This window comes from Triturus cristatus, chromosome 12, assembly GCF_964204655.1.
Source record: "Triturus cristatus chromosome 12, aTriCri1.1, whole genome shotgun sequence".
Taxonomy (NCBI): Eukaryota; Metazoa; Chordata; class Amphibia; order Caudata; family Salamandridae; genus Triturus; species Triturus cristatus.
The window spans coordinates 51,453,393-51,474,815 of NC_140595.1; the positions used below are offsets into that span (position 1 = coordinate 51,453,393).

Sequence of the window (21,423 nt, forward strand, 5' to 3'; positions counted from 1 at the left end):
AGCCGAAGCCCACTCCATGTACATTGATAGCAACGTGGCTGACTGCTGTCAAAACCCAAACACGCATGCAAATTTCTGGAAATTTGAATATCCGGCTTTTCTTGTGACCACGGCTGGTGAATGGAAGTGCAACCCTCCAAGGGATACAAGAGTCTCCGCCCCTCAAGGTTGTGAGATTCTTTGAAAACATGCTCATGTGGCCACTCACCATCTCTTTTCTCTAGGTTTTTGGTGAGTCCGTACAGAGTGGTTCTGTGATGAGTAACCAATTATTAGAGGTGTCTCAGCGACTTGCATTGCTATGGTTTCAAAGTTCAAGTTTAATTTATTTTTGGCTTTGAGCCAAAAAGGCACATAAAAACAACACAAGCAAATATCCTAACACAATTAGAGAGTACCCATTTTGTATAAAACAATTTACACCTACGTTAATCCATTTACTAATATATATTCTTAAAAATCTTACACAAATAAAATCTTAAACCATGATCCTCCACTACACTTCGCAATGGACACCGAGAAGTAGAATTACAAACACCTTTTCTAAAGTAATCATCAATAAAATAATCAATCTTCAATCACCCGGTAAGTAACAAAGTAAGACGCGATCCAGCCCGCATAGGTTAGTATACATATACAAGACAGATTAATATCCAAAACCCTAACCGGCATTCCTATAGTTGTAACCGTCAGGGATGTCTTAAATGCCTGACATAAAACAGAGCCCTTGACTAACATTTTGTATAGTTTTAATACAAAACTTCTAAGCCTGTACTCATAACGGACAATTTTGGTAGGAAATAAAAACAAACAACGGAGCACCTTTGATTGTAATCAAGGCTTACATAAAGCGCTGCAGGCCATACTGTACCCATTTAGCCCATATTTAGATTGCCACTTGCCCAATAGTTTGATTGTAGAGAGCACAATCTTTAGATTACCACTTTCCCAATAGATCTATCAAATTGGGCCGTCAATTTATTTGTACTACAGGTCACGTTTTGCAGAATTCCATTGCAGATGTTAAGAGTTCATCAGGTCTAGTAAACTCAAGACACCAAAGAAAAATCTCCTTTTTGTTTAAAGACAATGCAAAAATCGAATCAGCAATAAAGTGAACATGTTTATTATGTACAGCCAAATAAATATAAACAATTACATCTTATAATGCCCGAAAGAGCAACGTGCATATTAAAAATGGATTAGATAAGCAGCAGGATCATTAATGCTACATTAAGATAGCAGCTCCGTCTGTTAGGCCAGGCTCCTCAGCACGGCTTCAACAATATATATTACACAATCAGTCCATACCTCATGCCATAGCACTGTTCATTGGATATGAAGGTTCCAATGTGGGGTTTGACTCGCCAAAGGGTACTTTGGACGAGATGTCTATAGGACTTTGAAACTCGGATATAGTATGACACAGAGTAATAACACTTAAAAAAACACTATAGGCCTTTCAGTACAATAGCAAAGGCGGCAGCAGGTAAAACTGAGAAATATACCAGAAAACCACATGTCCAAACCGAATATGGGGCGAGTTAAGACCTCAAGCATATGTACAGTGTTTACCTGAAGTGCAGCTTTCCACCATAAAAAAAGTACTTCAACCATTGTGACTTTCTAACAAAGCAGGTTAAGGGTTTTCTATGAATCACTGTGGATTTCCTTGTTTAAAAACAATCCTACTCTGTTGTGAATCACAGCTTCCTTTATGCTATCAGTTTTCTTTCTGGCACATCAACAAGTTCTGACCTATTCACAATACTATTGAAACTTCGCTTTGCTAAACTATGTACACACCGCTGGCTCATAGTCGCGAAATAAATTATCAGGCATATTACTTACCCTTGTGCTGAAAACCATTCACCGGCTACCGATCGGGGCTAATTGCAGTACACACTTCTACTAGGTCATTGCGATCAGCTTATCACCACCTGCTAGGCGAACTCCAACACCTTTGCCCATTAAGCGCTTGGTTCCACTGAGTTACATGGTCCACTACATGGCAACACCCATCTAAACCAGCCATTACCCACTCCCTCACTTATTTTATAAGTACCCTGAAGAGTGACTTTATGAAACTCCTAACCCAACCCCCAAAAAAACAATCCAGTCTTTGGCTGGTCAGAAGCCAAAGACCGGCATTCCTTTGTCACCCTTGAATTTCAGGATCATGTTCCTTTACAGCTTTATCAACTTTTACATTCTTATTCAATGATGGGTGTTCTTGGCATGCCTCACCCCTAACGGAGACTAATCGGTTCTACATTACCAGGGTTTGCACAGCATTATCCTGCTGATCACCACAGTCCATAGCACCTGCAACCCAAAGCGCTCTTAAGCCTAGGAGAGGCGTTAGCAGCGCTCAAACAAATACAAAGGAATGATTGAAAGCCCCGCTCACTCCCTATATCCCTCGTCCCCACTCCAAGAACATCGTCAAGACGTGATCTTTGTAAATACGTGTATTGGATATAGTTTCCTTTTGTGATGCAATTTGTTCCAGTGTGAATTTATGCATTTACTGTTGCCGAAACTTGTGAATCTTACACTATCCTAGGAGTAACCATGATCTTCAATTTTAGAACTATTTACATTGAATGTTAGGAGGCTGCTTTGAGAGTCGTTCACATTTCTTTTTTAATACTGTAGTTCTTCTTAAGCAAAGTGTATATTCAAGATGTAATACTGGAAAACACGCAATAGTATGAAAAGTTTGCAGATGAGCACTTGCGGACCATATATTACCAAAGTACAGAATTTTTTTTTTTTTAACTTGTGTGTTCTATAATGATTAATGAACAAGAACCAGTCACACTCGCAAACAGAGCACAATTGGGCTTGAGAACAAAAGACAATCCATAACCAACACACCCTGGATAATATTTTAAGTAATCAAAAGTGCTTTATTTCGGTAAAATATCATAAAAGCAGACATAAAACCACATAAAAACTGCGATACAGATAGAATCTTTAAAATGAAATAGAATACACAGTGGACCATGAATCACAGATCAAAAACTTCAAATAAACGAAGTTCAATTAACACAATACTCCATTAAAATACATTTTGAACAGATTTAACTTCAGGAGCCCCTCAAGCCGGTCACATAACTTTAAATACCGGCGAGGGGACTATTTGAGAGACCTAGTTCCTGCTCGAATTACCCAGCTGCGGTGTAAAAACGTAGCTACTGCACAAACAATTGCTTCGCTGTTCTCAATTTGCAGTTCGAATATATTTTCATAGAAGCTCCAAGTTGTTAAGATAGTGTTAAATCGAATCCAACCATTTCCAGGGGGTATTGGAGAAATTACTCCACCGAAGAAAATTTTGAAAAAAATTGAACCAAATAAGATGTTTCAAACAACTGCTTGCACAAACAGAAAACATTGTGTATTAAAGGCTGCAGGCCTCTACCTTAAACCCACTACAACGAGTTAACACCACATTGATAATATTAATTCTGAGAATACCACTACTGAGAAAGCCACTATATTGATTGAGCGTTAAGATAAAAGGTAATTATAGATATAATCAAGATTGCTGTATTTACATTATACTTTTAGCATATGTTTATGTTACTGTTAAGTATTTCATTTATTTTAATGGAATTATTTAAAGGTTGAACTTGGGACTAGAATTGGGATTCTACTAAGGTAATTTGTTTCATTAAATTAGATATTATTTTATGTGGGATAAGCTTTAGGGTTACATTAAGGGAACGTATTTAATTTACAACCATTTAACTAAATGACAATTTAATGTTTGGGTAGGGTTACAGTGTAAAGTGTAACGTAAATACATTTAATTGAAATTATAATTAGGGTTACAATTTAGGTTAGGGTAAGAACCACTTTCATTTAATTATTTTATAAAGTTGTGTGTAGTGGCAGCGTAAGTTCTGGTTTGCAGATTGCTTTAAGCGTAGGGTAGAAGTAGTGAGGGTGAAGGAAGTGCTAAAATCTATTCTTGACTTTTCAAAGTAGCGGTAGTCGACACAGCCGCTAACATAACAGTAGATCGAGGTAGTGGACTTCAAAAGTAAGGACTTTCAATGTTCAAGAGGTCAAAGCGAGGCAGTGAGCTATAAACACACTTCCAGCTGTGCTCAGATGAGCTACACGTTCACTCATATTCAGACAAAAATACTATATGGAAATATTTCTCTAAGTCCGTTATGTCCATTACGTTAAGAAGCAGGCAAGTACGTCAGGTAAGAGTCACACCAGCCAACATATACATTGCCCGCACCCATGCTGCCACGTCCATTAGCACCCAAAGGACAGCACCAGTGTCTTATGGGGCAGTCCATGTCCATGTAAGCCAGCCGAAAACTCAATGGTGTGAGTGCACCTCATTTTGTGACATTGACAAGAGACCTAACCCTTGCTGCACCATCCTACCGCAAGGGTGCTCTGACACATACCACTCACTGCGGCTACCCAGTCCTCATCACAGCACCTAGTGACGACACTCCATAATTAACCAGGGTTGACCTCCAACTCTCTCTGCTCTAGGAGTAAAGTAGAAGTTTTAAAACTTTCTCATCTGCCCCCTACTCCTGGGTTTGCTGCTTCTTCACATTTAAAGTCATCACGTGTCACCAGCTGTTTATTGCCAAGGAGGAGACCACTATTGACAGGGTTTGGACCACGAGCCCACATACAAAACTATTAAACATGTCCATGTTTGGATAAACTACTTCAAGGAAAGTGACCAAAATTCCTCCCTCCTGGTCTAGCTGGACTAGAACCATGAGGGTGGAACTGCGGGTCTAGAGATGTTTTGAAGGGTCCCTGCCCTGGAAAAAGAGCAGGCGTGTCCTGGCCCAGAGCATCCTGACCTACCCCTCTCTGCTGGTCATCCACAACACAAGCAGGTTTCTATTCGCAGCAACCCTCTGAGCATTTTAATAGAAATTTTTATCAGGAAGCATCGTCAAGCGCCTCTGAGCTCTGTGGATCATTCTAATCAGTGCAGAGAACGAAACATCTTAGTACGCATGTAGGTCATTGTACCGTCATATGCCTCCTGATATCACCCTTTGGTGTTTTTAAACAAGCCTAGGATGCCACCTTAATAAACGATACTTTTGTGGGTTACCCAAAGCCTTTTTTAACCAAAAAACTGGATCCAAAGAATTTATCCAGAAAAAAGAAGTAATTTCGAATAACTCCCTCAAGCTAGCCCCGCCTGAGGTTGAGTCCGCTCTGGTAGTACCATCTTACCGGGGGGGGGAACAAGGTGGCAAATGATGAAGCATGTCACATTACGTGAGTGAGCCTACCTCGTCCTATTCTTGGAATTGCCCTCGCTCTGGGATTTAGGAGGTAGCCAATAGACAGTAGGGAGTTTCCTTTTGCTCATGACCAGCCGTCTCGGAGCAAAAACCTAGGGTGTCGCGTCATTTCTTGGTGTTGTGATTAAGGGCAGGCGGGAACCCATCTGTGCCCTTCCTCTCCCCTTTTGAGTGATATAGTGACATCTCAGCACAAAAACATGAACGGTCAAGTTAATTTTATTTCTTGGTTTTGTAAAGCGTCAGCATGTCGAAAGAGGCCACTTTGTATTGATAGATATTGCACAGGGCTGTGTGCTATCTCATAAGGCAAAACGTATTTACAGAATAACAATTCTGATAAACACATTATAAACTGTTAAAAAAAAAAAAAAAAAAAAAAAAAAAAAAAAACACTTGAAAAAGGCAATTTTTTTTTAGTTAGGTGTAAATGACACCAATTATAGACAGGGGGTTTTCATCGGTGGCTTTTCTACAAGGTTTGCATAGATATGTTTTCCCCTTGCCTCATTCATACAGTCCCAAGTCCTGTCACTGGGTGATATTTCAAGTGAAAAAACAAAATGAATTTGCTCCTAGAGGAATGGGGGGTTTACACCAAAACCCACCCCCCTCCCACAGTTTTTTTTGGAGGGGCTCAATAAACGATCCTTTATCCGTTGGCAAAATTAGATTTCTGCCTTCAGCGTGCTCCCCTTTTTTCCACTTCTTCGTGGGCATGCACTACGATACGCTCATTCCTCAGGTCAACTCTTTCCCCGACATTGCCATCATCGACCTTTGTCACATCACCTATTAATGTACTCTGTAATATTAAGACCATGTTCTTCAACCAGAATTCACTGTGGAATCTGCATTTTTTTCTTTGAAAATGTTTATTTTTAGTAGAACAATATATTTTCAACTGTTCTTGGTGGTATTTTTCAATGGTTGTTTTAACAAACGTTAGTTTTACTAATTTGTTTTTGCACTAGGCGCTGTGTTATTTTGGTTCTTGGATATAGGTCAGGGGAGAAACCATTACATCTGTCATCCAAAATCAAGACATCCCGAGAGCTCCATACTTAGGAGTATAGACCACAACAGACAGTGATGAGTGCATAGCAATATTTTTCTCTAAGCAATGATCGATAAGATAATAGGCAAAATGTAAAATCATCTTATGTACATTTCTTTGCTGCAGTATGTAACTATTCTTATGTAAAGTGCTCAGATACCAGTGGATCGTATTCATGGTATAGAAAACTCCCCCCTCCCCCCCCCCCCAAAATTAAAAAATTAACCCCTTCATTGATATAATACGCAGTCTTGCGATAAAACATACTCCCAACTCCCTTGCATGGCACTTTGATGTGGCCAAAAGCAGTATGTTGCTCCTACAAAATTCACATTTCAGTGTGGCAAGCCAAAGTTTTAATAACCTGCACACCTGCCTCCTATATTTCTTCAGAAGGATTTTCCAATCCAAGGAGGCCCTTTTTTTGTTTTTGTTTTTTAGGTGCAGGACACAAAAGTAGAAACAACCCTGAGAAACAGTGAGAGGGCACGCAAGGCTGTGGTCCAAAGCTCAAGGAAGTGACACAATTTTGACTGGACAGGGATGTTGCACACAACTTGGTAACTATAAAGATTGTGGCCTAGGTGACGGTAAGCTTAATTAGGTATAGCGTAGGTGGTGAAGACAACGAGGTGCCAACTCACATTGTGCCACCATGTTTCGCAAGACACTGGCTCTCTTCACACGGGTTCCTGGTGAAGAGCCAATATCACAGGGTTTGCACAAAGTGAGCTCGAAACCGCAACAGAGAGTCGGTTCCCAGCTCTGGTTTGGTGGTCCTGCACAGCTGATGCTCATCAGGGGTTTTGCAACCTCCCCAGGACGTCGGCAATAGTCTCAAAAGCCTGTATTTGTTTTGGAGGGTAGAGGGAGTGGTTGAGTCAGCGTGGGCAATGCTGGGTTATAATCTCTGCCACCTCCACATATGGCCAGGTCTGCCTGGGCACACAGCCCCCGCCCCCTCTCATCCAGTAAAATAGTTGTTTAAGTTGGCAGGTCTTAGACAAGGAAGGAATGCTGCAGCCCCACAGGCGTGACACTAACAACATGCACTTTGTAAGCGGGAGCACCGCAATTTTTTTTTTATTTGCCTACCTGCAGGAAGCTGGCTCTGTATACTATACCAAAGGAAGGTATAGTGTGCAAAGAGACCAGTGGAACCCCGAAAGGTAGGCAGAGGCTAAAGTAGATAATACCTTACCCGCTATTTGTGATAGTGTGGGCGAGCAGTAAGGCGGTATCAGAGGGTGGTGGTGTTAAGCATTTATTGTACACACTCATGCAAGATATGATTTCACACACCCAAAGACTGAACTCGGACCAATTTGTTTTGTATAAAAATATTATTTAGTTGCATTTTATTTTCTAGAACCAAGCCAGGCCTGGTACAGGGAAGTGTATTAATATTTTGCAAGAATAATGCAGGTAACTACAGTTTGAATGCAGTTGAATGCAACTGGATTCGTTACAGGTAAGTCACTTGTTTATAAAACAATTGGAATTACTTTTCAGATTACCTTTTAAGTTACTTTCTCTACTCCGTGTGATATGCCTAGATATCACACTGGGACATGTCCTAGACGGAAGGTAAGTAAATCAATTTTTGTACATATGCAGGTTCTTAGGGTTTCCTACCAACCAATTCTACACTCAAGAAAGAAGTTAGTGCAGTCCGATGGGAGAAAACAATGTTATCGGTTTAACGGTAAGTACTTAGGTTTGGTTTTCTGGGGTTACAACCAGGGTTCCCCCAGGGTTCAGGGTGCACTCTCAGAGCACCCTAGGCGGTACTAGAGCAGCCGGGTGCAGAGTGGTGAGCCCCAATGTTATCCAATGGGGGATACGGGGCCTCTAGTTGGTGGCTGCTCACAAGTAGGCACAAGGTTGTGGACTTACGCTCAGGGCAAAGGGGGATCCAATTAAGCACACAAGGTGCACCCACAGCGACACAGGCTCAGCCGGAATTAGGGTGCTGTTTTGGTGTCTGGTGCCCTGTTGTTTTCAATGGGGATTCTCCTGTTGCAACAAACACTGCAGGCTCGGGGACGAAGATCTTCTGGAAGCGACCTCTGGTTGGAGGTGTCTTGGGATGCCAGGACCCCATTGGTTGGGCCACCCAAGGCTGTGGGACGACGGATGCAGAGGTGTCATTTGGTATCAGATTCTTCTTACCAGCTCCAGTCGCGCTGGGGTGGGATCCTCCAGAAAGGGGCTGCGGGCGTTGGTTGGAGACTTCAGGTAGGTCAGGGATCACCAGACTCCAGGTCAGGTCAGGATAGCCAGAGAGATTTCCTTGTGGTGTTGGGTCACTCGAACTCGGGTCGTGGGCTTCGGGTGCAGAGTGGTGCAGACTTGTGGATTTGCCCAGTGCCAGAGTCTGTGGGTAAGCAACTCGGTACTCACAGGAGACGAAGGCAGGGTAGGTCCTCCGGGTTCTTGGGGGCTGCTGGCTACAGGACACACTGGGGTTTCACTGGAGCAGGCTGAGGTCGGGAATGGACAGGCCGGTAGTGCTGGGGCCAAGTCAGTTGGTGTCCTCCTTTTTCCAGCACATCTTCTTCGGGCCTTCTTCTTCTCGTCTGAGGAGGCAATGTTCAGGGGTGCCCCTAAATGCTAGATTTTGGGGCGTTACAGGTAGGTATAGGTCGAGACCAATGGGTCCCTTCCTTGGGGAGGGTACAACCCCCATTATGGCACCCTCCAGTGGGAGGGGGGGCATAAGCCTCACTCTGGTTGGCTGGTTCCCCCATCTTCAAGATGGCGGGGACTGAGAGTTGTGCTTCACCTCACCTCTCTCACCTGAGGGGTGGATTTGGCAAAGGGGGGGGCACACCTCCCCTGCTAACTTGGTTTTCCCACCGATTCTCCCACCCAAAGTGGGGTTCAGAACCGCTGTGTGCCAGTTGCTGGCAGCAGCAAATGGCTGGGGCAGCTTACAAAGGCGGCAAGCGTTTAAAGCTTCCCCTTCATGGACCCTGCCCATCCTGGGGGAGGATGCTTGGCACCTCGTCCCAGGATGTGCTTTGTTTCAGGACCCCGAGAGTTAGGTCGTTTTTCTAAGGGGCATCTCTAAGATGCCTTCTGAGAGCATTTTTCAATACATTCCACACTGGCATCAGTGTGGGTTTAATGTGCTGAGAAGTTTGATACCACACGTCCCAATTTTCAGTAAAGCCATTAAGGGGCTGTGGAGTTTGTAATGACAAACTCCCACAGCATATACTCTTTATGGCATCACTGCACTTACAATGTCGAAGAATGGACTTAGACACTGCAGGGGTACAGGACTCATGCACCTTACCGTCACCACTGCTATAGTGCACCCAGCTAGAGGGCCTACCTATGCCAGGGCAGTGGGTTGTAGGCATGGCACACAGGGATGTGTGCCAGGGCGACTCTTCACTTTGTTCTGCACCAAAACATGCAGCCCGCAATGGCAGTGTGTGGGTGTAAAGGTACAGGGTCTCTAAGGGTGGAACAATAAGTGCTGCAGCCCTTCGAGGCCTTTCCTGGTCACAGTGCCCTGGGTACCCATGATACCTTTTACAAGGGACTTACATGTGGCCAGAGAGTTGCCAATTGAGTTTTGTAACAGTACAGTTTAGGGGAAAAACATAGGCCCTGGGTACCTGGTTGGCAGGAACCCAGGGCACACTCAGTCAAAGTGCATCAACATTTAGGCAAAATGTGGGGGGAAACCATGCAAAAAAATGCACTTTCCTACACTACCTTAGAAGGAAGACATCCAAAATACAGATGGAGAAATAGGGATGCTAAAATTTAGAGGTTTAACTTTCTGCAAGGTGCACAAGTTGAAGATTTGGACATTTTTAGAACACAGTTGTGTCTAAGCTCACTCATGGCTTTTATTTTCCCCCCCATCTCAAATAATTTTCCTCTCCTCCAAAGTACACCAATCATATCGCCTTCAGTTTAGAGGTCTTAGACATACTTTCAAATAACTTGAGGATTCAAAATGGCGTCACTGCTACGCTTTCCCTACTAACATCAATGATGGACTACGCCAATGGCATGCTGTGGTCTCTCTGCATACAGCCTGACCAGTTTCCTAAGGGTAAGGCCCGGCCTTGCTTTTGTTACACCAGGCCCCCCCAAGTCAAGTATCAGATGACAAAGGAAAACACACAGCGAGGATACGGTGCATGAACAGGGAGATGCTGGTTAAAGATGCCCACAGGACAGAGAACCAGAGGCCTTGGAGCAAGTTAGACATAGTAAGTGGTGGCCATTTAATTGAGGCCCTACCCAGGTGCAGTTTTGGGGCTATTTAATTGGGCGGCCCTGTCCACATGCAGTTTGGGGTCTAACTAGTAGAGACAAACATATGCATTATCGGGGCGGTTTAATGGAGTCCACACCCAGACGCGGTTCTATGTCTGTTTAATTGATAGCCACGCACAGATGCAGAATTATGTTTAATTGGTGGGCGTGCCTAGATCCAGTTCGGGTCTGCTTTCCCCCCCCCCCCCCAATATATTTGCAAAAATTCTCCCCCTTTTTAACTCACGTTTTTCTTTTTGTAATAGTTGTCTGGACTTTTTCTACTCTCTTAATACTTTGAGACACCGTTTACTTTCCCGAAGGGCTGGGCTTGGCAAGGCTTCCTTAAAAAGGCTCCTGCCTTTGCATGTGACAATCTAGGTTTTATTGAAGATTTTATGTACAAGGCAAATTTCAATTCTGTAAATTGCAAAGCTCTCAAAATCTAATCGCGTCGGTGCAGCGAAAGGAGTTTTCCCACAGGATATACAATTTCCAGGTAAGAAAAGATTGTTGTGTGGCTCCTGCACGGCCCTTTGTAGTTTTCCCTATGTTAGCCTAACTGTGCACAATGTAGGTCTCGTTTACCTTTGCACATGTTACTATATAAACACGCTTGCTTTTGTGCCACATTGTACTCAAGCGTAACCTGCATATGTTTTCGCGGTCGGTTCTTTTCCTATTTAGTCTGAATACCATAGACAAGGTCAAACAACAATGTCCCTGGTTATTCTTTCTGGCCTGGCACCTAGACAGAACACAAAAATGCAGCTGTTGTTTATGTGCACACATGTGCTATCATATAGATGCGCACATGAGCCAAAAACACACATGGAAAGAGTTCTGAAACAAGAGCAGTGCGTCTGCTGGGATATAGAACGGCCGTCTGTGAATGCTGAGGTACGGGGTCTGCCAGTAATCCCAGAGATCTTTGATATATAATCATCTAGCTTAATTTGGAAGGGAGTGGAGTTTAGGTCACTCTGTCCTTTAGACAGTGCTTTTTCATGATATATGGATATTAACCATGCTAACTGTATTTTTAGTACGCATTTGTTTTCTAATTGTTGCATGTATACTGCATTTCAGAGCATGATGGTTTAAATAAATATTCTAAACTTGCTTCTTGTCATCTTATTGTGTACAAGTATGAGTGAAAGAGCAAAAGGGTGTGTCCTGTTACCCTGATCCCTGAGAAGGTCGAGAGTGTTCTGGGGTGCCAACTCAATTGTTTCTCTGGTAAGGTTAGGAGAGCAAGTGAGGCACTATAGCTAGTCGGGCTCAGACTCATGGATACTGAGGTGGTATAGTGACTCATGTTCTATGGTTCCAAGCATAGTTCTGTTACAGAGCAGAATCCCTGCACTGAGATATTAAAAAAAAAAAAAACATTTTTCTTCCAAACATTTTCAAACTTAGTGTTTTCAAACTAAATGCAAAATACACACACTTAACAATTTTGAGCAAGGGCTGCTTTTCAACCAGAACGTTCAACTTAGACGCTTAGCCCTGGGTCAGCTCAACTGAACCAATTTAATACAAGAAGGAACAACCGAGGAGGTTAAATGAACGCTTTGGACCTCAAGCCCAGTGTCCTCCCTACATGGATCCAATAGCCAACACTAACCACCAACCCTAAAAAAAACACAACACTGCGCAACTTGCTTCACTGCTGTAGCTGCACAAAACACCCCTATGAACCCTCGCCACATCGTCATGGAGCTTCCCCCTGCAACGCCCCCAAAGAAAAGCCTGAAAAAAAACAATACAGCCATCAACTACTATTCAAAACAGCTCCGCATAAGGTAGTGAGTGGATGTAAAATCTACAACATGCACTGTCTCTCTCCCATTTTGGTGGTCAAATTACACAACGTTGCGTTTCTCAAAGGTACCAAGCATTCCTCATTCCACCTCTAGATCTGGGTGGCAGATGCATTCTGGGAGTTACCGTCTTGGATTTCTTCAAATGAAACAATTCAGATCATTACTTGTAAAAGGCAAAAGCCTGGGGTGGCGCCACAGTGACACACTATAACAACCACTGGCCGCATAGATTTGTAAATCAAATGTTCCATGAGGGATTCAAGTCTTTATTGCTGCTTAATTCAATTGTGTCTTTTCATGGTGTTTCTTTGATAGACCATAGGATGATGAAAGACTGAGTGTACCTACCAGGATTTGAATCCATGACCAAGGGATTAAACACAGAATTCTGCAGTGCATGCATAAGTTCGATGAGCCGTAAGACCTAGACTTGGAGCGATCTAGTCACCATAGCAGTGAACTCTGGAGAGGTGTCAAGTGGTATAAGAGTGCGGGCCAACACTGTCAAAATGTCCACAGAGGTGGATACGCCAAACTGGCCAAGAGTCCCTTAGAACAAGCTGTATAAAGTAAAAAGTGTAGGGAGGCAATGTTTTTCTTGGGACTCCATTCCATCACGACAGAATCCGGAGTCTACCCAACACTAAGGCTGCCTAGGCTCGAGTCCACCTTATGCCTCTTTTTCCTGCCACCCAGCACTTCCTATCTCTAGAGGCTGCCTAGTCTTGATTCCACCTCACACCTCTTTCTTCCACCTCCCTGCCTTAGTCCCATAAATACCAAAGTTGCCTAATCTTGGCTCCACCTAGAGTGTCTTTATTCTTACCTCCTACACTTCCTGTCTCTTTAGCTCCGTTTTCAAGTTCCTTTCTGCTTTGCTTTCTCCCTTCGTCCCCGTTTTCCTGTATTTGTCTTCTTCCAGCTTTCCTCTTTATGATGAAAGATAAGTCTGATCCCCATAAATGAACGCTGGTGCCCACCATCTGCAACCACAGGCACAAATAAAGCAAGGAGGCACAAATCCAAGGCATTTTGGACCAATAACCAGTAGCATTTAAACGAAAAGGTGTCCAAGGCCCTTATATTTGGATTTCAAGCGCTGGCTCCGAACAGACTGTGGGTCGTTAACAGACTAAGGGATATTGTTTGATTTTTGACAGGTTATTAACTTAAAAATGCCAAGGAGGGGCGCCTCGAGGACAAGACGTCTCTGCCAGGTACAACACACAACGCACACTTGCTTTCCTGCAAGTACCGTCGGTGCACACTGAGGAACCGGTGAGAATACAGAGACAACCACAGAGGCAACACAGCTGGGAGCAGTTTCTGTGCCTGGAGCAGCGTGTCTGACACAAGAACGTGCCCATCACGTCATGTGTGTGTGTTCCTGCCTCACCCTTGGGCTCCCTGGCTGGGAGTGATTCAGACCTGGGGAGAGGGGGGGGGGGGGGAGGCCTCAAAGAGGGTGGGAGGAAGCAAGAGAGCCTCCGCCAGTCTTGCTCCCTCAGACACTGGTGGCCGGAGGGGGGTGACGGAGAAGGCCTTTCAGATGACAATACTTACTTCTGGTGGGTGCGGGGTCGGCCCGGTGACTCAGAGGCACCCGCGGAGGCCGTCAAAGCCCGCACAGGTTGCCTTTGTTTGCCTGTTTCCATGCTTTCCACAGCACAGGCCAGGCTGCCTCGCGCCGCTCCGAAGCGCGCGATAACACCTGCGCACGCGCACTGACCGGGCTGCTGGGCGCGTGCGACGCCATGCCCTGCAGGGTCCGAAGGCAGGGGCGTGGGTGGTTCTGATTGGACCATTGAGGTATTAGTGTTGTGGGACCTGGTGCCAATACGGGCCAGGAAAGAGGGGTGGATGAAACGAAAGATCAAAAAAACAAGCACTGGCTAAGCGACTAGATCGTGCCGGCTAAGACTAGGCCCCGGGGAACCGACCTCTAGAGGGGCGCTGGAACTCTCCACAGCAGTCTCCCTATGACTTGGGTCCAAAGAAATGTGTGTTAAAATACTTTTTCTGAAGCCTGCTGGCACCCTTGTTTCATTTTTTGTTTTTATTTTTCTGGCGCTCCTTAATGCATCCCCCTCTCACGTAAAGAGGAAGAGTGGGAAGGGGCACCACATTTGGTTTCACCCAGGGCACTCTGAACAAAGGCCAGCTTTAGGTCTTGCATCTCAGACCTATTGTCTTTGCCAGTTTCTTTTGTGGGTTTTGTACCACATTGGACGCTAGGTTGAGGCTATTTCAGGGTTCTGCAGCAACCAATGAGATGGACCTCTTCCACTGGGATGCTCAACATTTTTGGGTCCTCAGTAATTCTTTGAAGGCAGTCTCAATATACTGCTCGGTTCAGGCTTCACAGAGAAGTACATCAGGATCAAAAGTATCAAGAGAAGCTGCTTTTACGAGGGTGGCGATCTCAAACCGAATCTGTTGTGTAATATAGCCTTATAGTCTGCTGCAGAGCGCTATACCAGTTGTTAACGGCCCTGAACCCGAGTTATAGGCCCGTGCCTCATGCAAGGGCCAATAAAAAGGGTAAGGACCTTTAACAGTAGGTATAGCCTGAGGCAGCAGGGCTATTAGAACATTCCACCCACTGAGGGTAGAATGTTCTAAATTAAAAAGGGGGGAAACAGAAAGACAAACATTGGAATGTTGGATCTTCGGGTTTATAGGAGCCATTCTAAGCCCGGAGCTACTCCTTTGTCTTCAATGGAGCTCTCAACATTCCGATGTTCTAACAGGCAATAAATGCGGCCTCTGCAGTATTTGAGACGTAGGCTACCAGGCAGGGAATATTGATGCCATTAGTGGGATGGGATAGAATTTTCTCCGTTTTTTTCAACAGTTTCCAGCACAAACCAGCAAACAAGGTATTGCAATCAAGTATTGCAGCTATAATAAGTAGCACCTAACACATCACAACCACCCTTAGAAACAGCGGTGCTTGAATATACTTTTCATAGTGAGGCGCTTGTTCACAGCATCACCCAACTTAATTGTCTTGATTACACTTTCCATGCTAGTGATCGATATTTTGATATATTTGTGATTTACTTATTAAATCAACCACATGTCTTTATTTATAAACATGTTTAAAAAAAAAAACTCTGGACTACTGTGGCCTTTTCCATTCACTTGTACCCTAGCCAATGCATAACCAGTTAAAATGACAAGATACCCGACACATGCGGTCGGAGTAAAGAATTTTAAACATGGCCACCACCGCTTTAACAGAACCAGCAGCACTTTGTCACACAAAGTTGTCTGCCATGAGACCACTTGACCACACACTAAATGCTTCAAGATGAATAAATTAAGACCCATTTACTAAATTCAAAATCTGAATTCGATCAAGTATATGGGGGGGTGCTACAGTGGACCCTGCTGCACCCCTTTTTCCAGTTCCACTGCTTACAAACCAGCAGCTGGAACCTGCAGAGCAAGGTTCGGTAGATGCCGAGTCTCTCGGACGGATCGTCATGCTCCATTGAAAGGCCTGGAGTGGGCAGGATATTTGGGTTTTCACTTTTAGAAAGTTAGCGATAGATCATCTCTTAATAAGAGATGGCTTTCAATCCGGGTCAAGAGTCTTCAACATAATTTCTGAAGCAGGGATCTTTAACTAGATCTCATTATGATCTAAGGACAGCTACTTGGCACCAATCCCTGATTCTGGAGGGGGGAGGGGGGGATACTGGTTGTTCAACATTCCAATTGTTGAATTACTCAAGAGACACCAGAAAGTTAAAGTCAGTGTCCACCATGCTGCTGTGAAGCCCCACACGTCTAGAACAAGCAGATATTGAAGTTAAACCACTGGGGTACTTTATCGCAAGTGGTCGTAGATGGTGCATGTGGGCTTCCAAGGACACCCTTGTTTACCAGTCTTTGGAAAAGACCCTAAACTATCGGCCATCTCTTTACGCATGGCAGACTCAAACGTCAACAGACACCGGCTCAATATATGTCCACGTAGAGCCTTTTAGGACTCTCATTGCTTTGTGCTCCTCTTGTTAGGGCTAGGCCTGGCCAATAATTTAATTACGCTTGCAAAATTGTCAAAATTCCAGAAATTAATTTTACATGAAATTTGTGAAGTATTGCTTTAAGCAAATTTACTGAATGTTATGTGGTCAACTCTGCACTTTACATCAAAAAGTCTTGCCAGATCCAGGAGACTGATTCACACAAAATATGACTCACGGATACATTTTCTGCTCAAACCAGTTACCTGCTACTATCCCATAAGACCCTTTTATTTATTTTTTTACTAGGAGGTGCTCACTTGTTAAAGAAGCATTGGCACAGGCAATAGGTTGCACCTTTGGAATCTGTTGGCTTTGGCAAAGCCTTTTAGTCACATAATGGAGAATTAGAAAGTTTGTATGCAAAATGCCAAAAACCTTAAGAAAAGAAAAACGCTATGAAGCTGCCTTCCCATTTTGTAGGCGCACCCTTGCTCTATTACTTAGGCACAGATACAAAATGATGCAGGTACCCTTTCTTTTAATTTACTGATCCGAGATGGATCAATAAATAAGCAAAGAAAAAACACTTTTAAGGCGGATTGTGGGGAGGGGGCAACAACAGAGGAGTGCAAGGACAGGTGATGGCGCCAACAGCTAGCTGGAGGGAGGAAGCAGGCAAGGGAGGGAGGAAGCAGGCAAGGGAGGGAGGAAGCAGGCAAGGGAGGAGAAAAGCAGCACCCAATGGAGAAGCCGACAAGCAAGAAAGCAACGAGGGAGGGAAGTAAACGAGGGAAAGAAAGCGCTACACAAAGGGGTGGGGGCAGATGCTGTAAATACAGCACAAACTGCACCATGCACAGAGCAAAAGCACGCTGCTTCTTTCTGTCACTCAAGTAGATGTCCTCCTCGAGCGGCAGCTTCATCAACGCGAACAGAAGGTTTCTCAACGTGAGTGGTAACAACCAGCCGCAACCGTATGAGTTGAGAAATCTTGGCGGGAGGTGGTCTGGAGTAAGATGTTCCTTACTTGTGCTCGCCAACAGGCGCGGGAGAGGAAAAACTCTACACTACTACGTGGAGTTTTTTGTAACTCAGCATTCTATGCGGAGCACAGAGTGGGTAAAACTCTGCACATTCCACGAGCGGAGCAGAAATTCACACCCAAGCCTAAGTCGAACCACCTAATTCGAACCAATATTCTGTAGAGTACCAAATGACAAATCTGGAGATAGGCAGTTTCGTAGTCACGGATATTCACAAAAAGAGGGAGCGGGCAGTCAACCAACTGTGCTGTGTGAAGGACTGTGCACATTGCAGGATGTCAGGGAGGACGTCAGAACATTACATTTAAAAATGGGACAGAATGATTTAGGCCTCAAAGCCTCTTTACTAACAAACTAGTGATTACCACCACATTTTAAAGTGGTATAAATAGAGGGCAGAGCAGTATTGCTTGTCTAAAGATAGCTCAGGCAGCAGATAATGATAGAAACAGAAACCTATTCAAGAGCTAAGTGGTAATGATATCATTTTAAAAGGCGACCTTTGACCCACCTGGTCAAAGGGCTGGTGTCCAGACGAACAGTGACACATTGTTAGATCAGCTGTCTCTAAACAAAGGAGTGACCTGTAGACTGGTAAACGTCGATAATGTTACCCCCCCCCCCCTTCTCCGCCAACTAAATATTGTTTTTCTAGCTAGTCAGATGATCTGGGAAGAGTCACTATCAGAAGGATGGTGACCAAATATGCACTTTGTCTTTTCTCGGTGGTAGGGGCTGGGAGAACAAGGGACTTATAGGGAGGGCAGCCTCAGAGCATTTCCCAAACATCCCCCCCGCCCCAAAAAAAAAGCAAATCAATAATGCGTGACCCCTCTCAAATTGCTGCTTGGGAAAAAAACACGGACCTGAACTGGAGGGGGTTTTTCTAGCAGGGTTGCACCCTCGCTCCATCCATCCCCCACTGGAAACCCCCCAACCCTTTCATCCCAGACCATCCTGTGGACCTGTGCTGACGCTGCCCTTCTCTACAGCTATCTGACCAGCTTTCTCTCCAGTAATAATTGTATTTGTTTTGCCCCCCCCCCCAGTTCTATATCATTCTATTTCTTTACAGCTACATAAAGCGCTACTTTGGTTTTACGGCGCATTTTATTAAAATCTATAAGAGATACATGATCTCATGAGATTAAAATAGGTTTAGCTATAGATATTATAAGGGCATTTTAGTGTAAATAGTAACCAATAAACGAAAGGCCTCCTATCACTGCATTTTAGGGTCTGAAATGCTTATTTATTTTTTAACCCTATTCGTAGCCAGTCTCATGCCCTGCTCGCCAGTTGCCATTGGATAAAAGGATTCCCCCACACATAAGTTTCTGTGGCATGCTCCATCATCATAGAGTCCTTGTGTACTCTGGGAAGAGGGCGTGGCCTACGTAAACTCTTCTAGGACCCCTTTCTGTAGGATATATACACCCAAGCATAGACCCGGCTATGAGATCACACACCTACAGTCTCAAGCAGTAAAGTTACTCTTTCCATCCTAGACTGCAAACCTGCGCCACACCCTGCAGAGAGACACCCAGCCACCCTTCCCAGAGGGCCAGCACACTCAATGCAAGCCCACCTCTCCCACCTACCCCCTTCATTCCATGCCGAGGAGCAGCAGGGGGCATGTATGCGTAAAACGCGACTATCTCTTACGCCCCTTTCTTCACTGCATGCGTAAAAGCTGTTTCAAACATGCTCAGTAAAATTGGAGCTCTCTACCAGACATCAAACCTCATCGAACATAGCACACTCTATAAAGCCACACACTATCAACCAGAGACCCACCACCCAGGTGCGCTTCGAGCCCTCTTCAGGTGCACGAGGAGCTATACACGCCAGTGCGTAAAACTTGGGGATAGTTTAAAAGGGTTTGGCTGGGTCTACCGAGACTGGGCTATCCGGGTCACCCTCCTTTCTCACAAACACACACACACTCCCCTTCCAGTGACCCTTGCTGTCACGGATAGCACAAGGCGACGACCACAAACTGGGAGCCAGCCAGGTAAACAGGGTGGGTCAGGTCTGGTGCACCACAGGCCCTTCCCAGAAGGAGCAAGGAATGTTCACTAGCGCCTGGAGCTAGTGTGTGCTTGAACAGTGCCGCGAGGGTTCACCACAAACCTCCATTGGGGGCAAATAAACTCATTCGGAGCATTATTCTGGTCAAAACAGGCCCAAATGGCCACGCCCCCACCCGACCCCACCCCACCCCCCGGATCTGAAAACAGAGGTGAATCACTTTCTGTGGTAAGGGTTACAGATGACTCCCTGCCACCAAGGACACGGGGGTTTCATTTAACAACCTAAAGCATTGTGGGAGTTGTAGTTTTGCTCCTTCAGTTAAAAGGCTAAAATGAGCAGACCCGAAAACAATGAAAAGAGAAGCATGGCCTCACTGGTGGCCTGGATTTACTCGGTTGCCTCATCCTGGTTAAATGTATGTGATTTTATTGCTAAATGTTATATTTAACTTTCTGCAGTTTAGTAGCCCACAGTGTAATAAATCTGTTTTTAATTACTACAACTACTGATGGCGGTCTGGCATTTAAATAACTATAAGTTACTATTTGATGATGTGAATCCAATCTTAAAGAGAAAACCTCCCCTGAGTAAGGTTACCAGGTAACTCGCAGTCACCAGGGCGCCTCGTTTCCAGCCCCACGCCCCTTCATTGACATGAAACCCCCATTTCAAAGAAAACGCCCCTCTTACGAGAAGAACAGTGTTTTTAAACGAGTAAGGTATGCAGAGCTCCACGTTTCCCAGATCCATGTGTCAGTAAATCGTCCAGTATTGGTGTCTTCTTTGCATTCTGGGACTTGTAGTCCTGATTTAATATCAGGATCAAAAGAAAAACCTGGACTGGGAACGCTACTAACGCATGGACTGGTTAATTTGAGAGCTCTACCACTCCTCCTCCTTGAGAGTCGGTGCCTACTTCGAGAGGGTATACTGCCTCTTCCATTCGCTAAAACAACTCTACTTTTGAAAGAAAGGGCTTAAAAAAGTTGTCTTGGAAGACAAACACATACGCTATAGATTCAGCGAGGTAAGAAGTGAGTGTGCCTGGACCCCCAATGCAAGCAGTGAAATGGGAAACGGTGTGAAAGAAAAACAGAGTTAAAAGTGGGACCAGAGCCCCTTCACACACGCCTGGTCCTCTGTGCCACTGCACCTGCTGCACTATTGACAGCTCGCACCTGGTAAGGTCACCGTCTGTGAATGTCGTGGGGGGTTTATTTCTCCTTGTTGTGGGGGCAGCTGGATGTCGCCATGGACAGCGACAAGTAAATGGGGGTGCAGGGAAGACAACTGAACGCACGCACTGATGGATACAAGGAGGGTGGGGGTCCTATCTGTCCTCCCCCAGCCCATGCACTCACCTGTCCCGTGCACCTGCGCTCCCGGAGAGTTCCTGGTGGGATGAGTCGCTCCTGAGCCCGGCTCTGGGTCCCTCATGTATGGTAGGGCGGGGGGGACGTGAAAAGAGCCCCCTCCCTCCTCTACCGTAGCGCCTGGAACTCACTTCCTCTTGCAGGGAGGGCAGAGCCCAGGGCTGTAGTGAGCAGGTGTGAGACTGAGTGCAGTCTGAGCAGCGACTGCCGAGGGCTGAGCCGCTGAGGAGCCGCCTTCCTTGTAACCCTTGGTGTGCCGGGCCCTGGACCCAAGGGAGGAGGAAGTGAAGAGAGACTCGAGCCAGTGCGCCGGGATGCGCCTGAAAGTTCAAGCAGGGCTTCAGGGAGCAGGAATATTGAGAGACTCCGAGCAGTGCTGTTGGGAACCCAGGAGATCAGCGCCGAGAGACCCGGAATAGGGCTTCTAGGAGCCTAGGTGAGCAGAAAGTGAGAAAGGACTCGAACCAGGGCTCCTGCAAACTCAAGCAGGGCGTCTGGAAGCAAGAAGCTTTGAGATTCACCG

At 45.1% G+C, this 21,423-nt stretch overlaps 1 protein-coding gene across 2 annotated transcripts in view; it reads right to left on the reverse strand.

Moving 5' to 3' along the window:
• The window catches only part of TJP3 (tight junction protein 3), a 118,943-nt gene extending 97,825 nt beyond the window's left edge, over positions 1 to 21,118 (reverse strand). Inside the window, exon 1 of one of the 2 annotated variants that reach the window (XM_085636687.1) lies at positions 20,889 to 21,118. The gene's annotated coding sequence lies outside the window, so the exon portion shown is untranslated. Of the gene's footprint in view, positions 1 to 14,036; positions 14,104 to 20,888 lie in introns of those variants that run through there. The other variant, XM_085636689.1, reaches the window with a different exon arrangement.
• Between the last annotated feature and the right edge of the window lie 305 nt (positions 21,119 to 21,423).